Raw genomic sequence first — 6,366 nt, 5'->3', positions numbered from 1 at the left:
TGAAGGAGCAGGGAAGGAGGCTGGGACAACTATCATCGGAGGGTGCTAAAGATTCGATAAGATATATGCAAGGGTTTCCAAACCACAAGATGCTATAAGCAGGTAAGAATATTTCTGTCCTACAATAACAACACATCTGAGGTGACTAAAAAAATAATTCAAAATATTCAAAAGCAACATATTTATAATATGGGAAAACTAAACACTTAATTGCCCAACATTAGGGGAAGGGTTAACAGAGCCCCAAGGCATTTATTAACACCTTGTGCAGATTATGAGAAAATGAGAGAAAATATCTATGATACAATGGGGGAGAAAAAGCCTACAACAGTGTTTATATATATAATGACAATTACGTTTTTTAAAAAAGCACTTTGGGGGTGGGGGGGATGATTGGAATTTTAAAATAGATTGCCAAAGGCCACTGGATCCAAAGATAGAGCTATTAAACTTGCCACCATAGAAGCTGGGCCATTGGTATGACTAGTCAGAGAGGGCCTCTGGATAAGATGGGCTTTAATCTGGGAGTTGACAGTCATGGGGTGGTGCAGGGACCAGGAGCTGCTTTCCCTCAGTAGCAGTGACTCAGAGCCAGAGCAGATAGGATGGAATCATTTAAGTTGCTTCAGAGTCCTTGAGGCCACCCACTTGTCTGTAGTAGAGGAATGTTACAGAGAATAATAGGAGGGGGATGACATTTTTACACTTGATCTTAGCCAAAAGGCTGAGAAGTGATGGGGGATAGCTGAGTATAGATTCTATTGGGAGTGCAGGCCAGCATATCTGAATCTGGGAACTCCTGGAAAATGTGTGAGACCAGGGCGGTCATGTTGAACGAGCAGTTCTAGGAAATCATTTATATTTGGAGACCTCAGTCCCCAGTCATTTTATAGATAAGGTAAATGAAGGCAAGGGAAGTTGAACAACATGTCCAGAGTCAGAGAGCTTGAGAGCTGCAAAGGCTGAGGCAAAAGCTAGGCTCCTATTTTAATACCGTGCTTCCTGAGCTAAAATACCAAACCCTGAGCTAAAAAGTTGAGACGAGATGTGACAGGTAACAGGGATTCATGATAAATCATGGCTTAGGAAGTCACATGGGGAGTGGAGCGTCTGAGGAAAGGCAGTGACGTGTGACCTGGGCAGGAAGAGTCTGAAGCAAGGAGATCACTGAGGGATCAGCAGTAACCTCTAGGCATGTGTTTAGTTACAGCCTGGACAGATCGCTGGCTGTCAAATTAAGAAAGAACCAGAGAGAGCCATGGCATTCCTCTCTCCACACTTTCCCCAATTTCCTTCTGTCCGTTCCTCAGAACTCATTTTATTTGCCTTCAAGGCTTTGTGGACACCACTCAGCACAGACGTTAGCTACCCTGTAGATCTTTCAGAGACTTTTTGCTATGCCATGCTCCACACCTTCCAGAGCCAGGGCTATACCCACTGGGAGTTACAAGGAATCACCCACACCACAAACTGCAAGTGGCCCTGACCTCGTGGCCTTCTACAAATACTGTCGTACTTAAGGCGGAAGCTGACAGAGCAGAGAGGCACTGGAATGTCTCCCCCAAATCCCGCACTTCCTTTCCCACTTCCACTTCTGGCACCTCTGATGCTCCCTCAAGTTTCCAGTTTCCTTCGCTCCATGCACAGCCGCTGGCTTCGTCCAGGACCACAGGAGGCATCATGCTAACATGAGGACTGAAAGGTCAAGTTTCCAGGTTAAGCCCTCAGGGACCTAGAACTTGAGTGGTGAAGGAGAAAACAAGACTGAACCCAGGTCTCTTAAAGCCCTCTCTGAACGACCACTTGTCTTTCCCCATCCCTGAAATGCAACCAGAAATAAAGTTCCAAAAGAAAAAAATTTTTTTCAGTTCAAAACTGTACTAATCATATAGACAGATGGTATGTAATAGAAATACATTTATGTAAAATGTAATTATGTATTTATACATAAAATATACAAATACGCATCGTATATATACAGATTAAAATCAATAGAAGGTGGAAAAAGTTATGGTAAATGTGTAGAAATCCAAATATCACCTTAAATGCAGTAATTGAATAGCATTCTTTAAGTTGAATTGCTTCAAGGAAGAGAAAAATGAAGAATTTCTTCCTTTAAGTTAGACCTGCCATCGGAAGTAACCGGTCCAGAGGCACCTGGGTGGCTCCGTCAGATAAGGGTCTGACTCTTGGTTTCCGCTCAAGTCATGATCTCACAATTTGTGGGTTTGTGCCCTGCATGGGGCTCGACTCTGACAGTGCAGAGCCTGCTTGGGATTCTCTCTCTCTGCCTCTCTCCCCCTCATGCTCTCTCTCTCAAAATAAATAAATAAATAAACTTAAAAACAAAAAAGAACTGGTCTACATGTGCTTTTCTTTGGCATGTGACTGTTACTTCCCTCGGAACTGCGGAACTGCGTTATGTTATTCCTTGTCCTTGTTTCCCTTTCCTTCTGTGACCCAATCTGCTGAAAGGAAAAGACCTTATCTTTGCATGCCTCATGATTCTTTGTATTGTTTTTGGCACATTGTTTATTCTTCAAAGGGTTGCATGGCGTTCATGCTTTATAAACATTTGTGGAATAACAGTGTATAAAAAACTTGCAGCCAATATTTTTGTAACATGTCCCTTCACCATGGAAAGAAGAAAAGTCAAACAGCAAAATGAATATGCCACATTAACTGGAGAGTTTAACAACTTGTTTTTCCAAAGAAAACACCTTAGGAAGCATTGGGCTCATACATAAAGTTCTGAAATCCATATTGTACAGATGGGTCCGAACAGTTGAATCAAGTCTTTGGACACGAATGAAAAATTTGACCCATGGCAAATTGGGCAGGATCAAATAAGATGTCAAATTGCATTAAAGCCAATTTCCCTTTCTATAATCAATGAGTTGTTTTGAAGCCAAAAAAAAAAAAAAAAAAAAAAAGTCCTCAGGATTGTGTTTACTTCAGAAAACTGCTTTGCTTGCTTTTCTGTAAAACTAAGAACAGAGTGGGTTCCTAGACTCTTCTCCAATGCTTCAGCTAAAAAGTTAAATGAGCACCAGTGCCAACAAAACGAGGAGAAAAATTATGCCAAACGCTTGACACCAGCTGCAGCAATTAAGCAAGCACCTGCTTTGTGTTTCATCTCCCGTCATCCCCTCCCGGCTTCATTTAGGCTGGTTTCTGGGTTTTTTGAGAATAAATGCACCTCAGTGCACAAGCACACAAATGTGCTTTCCTCTTCTTTTTCTTTCTTTCTATTTGCTTTGGCTATCATTAACTGGGGCAAACCGAGTGGCAGGAAGATCCAGACAAAGGCAGGGTAGTAAAGGCACTTAAATTTCTAAAATCTAGAGTTTTTTAGAATGTTGGGGGCAGATGTAACCATAGCAATCAGCTCCAGTATGAGTGCTCACGTATGCTGCTTGTGCAAAGCAGCACACTATGCCACCCCAGGGAGACCCTGCAAATGAAGATGTGGATTTGGTTTCTGGGAGCAAGGTTTCTATTGGCTTCAAAAGCAAGTTTCTCTGCAGAGATTCAGGCTTGAAAAGAGACGCCATCAAGTAGTTCTAGACTGTTATCAGGGCAGAGCCAGCAAGAGCATCAAACAACATATGAAAGAGATGACGGTTCTTTGAAAAGTTGAAAAGATTATGCAAATGAGAGGCAGGTATTAATATTAAACACGCTTATTGAAATCCATCGAATAGAAACTAGACAGCAAGCATATTCATCCCCTGGAAGTGAATTAGCACTTTTCAGAGCCCTGAGCTACCATTTCCTCCTTCCCCTTTTATCTTCTCTGTAAAAGCTGGCTAATGATGTCTCACTCGCAGGAGATTGGGAGGCTTACAGGAGACTAAATGAGATAATGTATATGAAGCACCTTACTCCGTGCCTCGTATATAAAAAAAACACTTAATAAATGTGAATTGATTTCAAGGGGAAATTAAACACATGATCCTGAGAATTCTTCGTACTTGCAGCCCACCAATAGATGCTCCGCATTAAATCGTTTCCAAGAGAGAAAAAAGGTCACCCTCAACAGTATGGAATCAGGAAGCTGACTACTTTTCACATGGAGAAACCAAGACATTAACCCTTCAGTTCATGGATACCAAAGTATCCATTCCTTTCTTCCCATACTGATTACTAGTGCTCTGCTCTCCAGGGGGGAAACGTTAAAGCTGCTTTTGAAGTCCCTCTAACATAGCCAGACACCCTCAAAAGAGCGATTCTGAGAATGGAACAAGAACTTCCAGCTGCAAACAAGCAGCTCCTTGAGGGCAGGGACCTGCCAGGAGGACCCAGAGGTGGCAGGAGTACCCAGCGCTTAACAATCCCTCAGGGCACATTCATTCAATGAGTTCAGCACATCAGAGATGTGAGGAAGAAAATACGGTCTCAAATTAAAGGTGCTTTATTTCAGCAATGTATTGGTACTCTTGTTTCCTCTGCCTTTGGTTCAGAATGAGGCCACATTTGTGTTAGGGCTCAGACCATAACAATTCTGTAGCTCCGCATGGTGACGGATGGAACTAGTCTGACTATGGTATTCATTTCCCAATGTGCACAAATAGTGAATCGTTATATTGTGCACCTGAAACTAATACAATGCCATATGGCAATTATACTTTAATAAAAGAAAAACATAATGATTCCAAAGTTTTAGTCTTGATCAAGGGTCCATCCTAGTCTTACTGGTGTGCTCATCCCATCACTAAGAGCAAGAGCTCCAGGAGTACATAGTCCAAAGTGGTCAACCTATTAATTGTTAATTAGCTAATATTGCCTCACTGAAGAAAAAAACAGAAAGTCTGGTCATTCTACTAAAGGGCTCTGCCATCTGCTGTTGGAACAGATTTACATTGGTGCAAAAGAAAGGAAGTTGTATAGAATGAGTCTTTTTTTTTTTTTTTTTTTTTTTTAAGATATAGTGGTCTTCACTACCAAGACAGACAGCCATTGACAATCCTGAGAGATTTTTAGGGACTGTGGGGAGATGGTGTCTCTCTCTCTCTGGGACAATGCCCACCCTTGGAACATCTGCACCAAACAAGTCAGTGATTGCAGTGTTATATCCCTTGCTGGTTTACACATACATAGATACATACATACATACATACATACACACACATACACACACACACACAGCCAGTTTGTCCCTAAGGCATGTCTATGGTACCTGGGTGGCCAGATCAGCAGGTCCAGCTGTCTTGACTAGTCTTTCCCCTGCAGAGCCTGGAAACCCTGAGTCTGAGTTCAAGAAGGTAACAGCTGAGCAGACCATCAAGGATAGAAAGGAAAAGAGGAGAAAGGCATACTAGGAAAGCAAACAGTATCTCCAAAGACAGAGTCGGTTTTTTTGTTTTTTGTTTTCCCTCAGGTTTCTAGCAAATTTAATGCACAGCTCTCAAAATGCGATGGCATTTTGCAAGGGCAAGGAGAATAAAATAAAAATGAAGTCAGGGAAGAGGGCCATGGGCACACACAGGGAGGGGCAAGAAGTACACAAGTTAGGAGCTGGAGCAGAGGGATGCCTTTTTGGGGGCAGTACACCTCATCCAGCCCATAGTCTTCCTCAGGGAAGTCCCCCACTGTCACAACTGATGGCTTGATGAAGGCACTGTACCTGGCCAGAATTCACAGTAGCACTTTCCATTCACACTGTCATCTCTTTCCTCTACGTGTTCATCATAGTGGGTGCCAGTTTGGTAGCTAGGTTTGAAATCTGTGAGTCCTATGTACATGATTGTGCCATGGCAGGGGGCTGCCTAGGCACCTGCACCTCACAGGGGCTGCCCACGGGGAGTCTGGGCCTTCTCCTTGGTGAGGAGCTGGGTGGTCTTGGCCTCAAGGAACCTTCATTTGTCTGGACACAGAATTCATACAAGGGTAGGGAGGTAGGAGATGTCATAGAAAGGAAGAGCCATTTTGGGGCTCTTCAATTGCAAGGGTGGGTGGAATAGAGAAGTGTCAAGATTTAAAGAAGCATTCATTCTTTCCTTGGAATGCAAAGATACCTTAAAAGGTGCTATTTATACCACATTTTAGACTTGGGGCAAAAACTAGAACCTACCGCCATCATTTCAGCATCCTGAAAATCAGTGGGAGGCCATAAAGAACTACAACAGCATATTGGGATTAGACAGTCTTCCCAACATTTGGGGTAACATTGCCCATGTCAGTCTATCGCATAACATGGACTAATTAGCTCTATGATAGAAATAGGTTAAAGGTGTTAAAGACCCTTGAAAAGATATCCAAGTCAGTCTAGGACAATCAGAGAAATAATCCTGGTCATGAGAGTGGACTCCTCAAAATCCTACCAATCTAGATTGGTAAGGAGTATATTCATTTGTTGATCTGACC

The sequence above is a fragment of the Panthera onca genome, chromosome D2 (assembly GCF_046562875.1).
Source record: "Panthera onca isolate mPanOnc1 chromosome D2, mPanOnc1 haplotype 2, whole genome shotgun sequence".
Taxonomy (NCBI): domain Eukaryota; kingdom Metazoa; phylum Chordata; class Mammalia; order Carnivora; family Felidae; genus Panthera; species Panthera onca.
Note: the sequence above shows the minus strand (reverse complement) of the source record.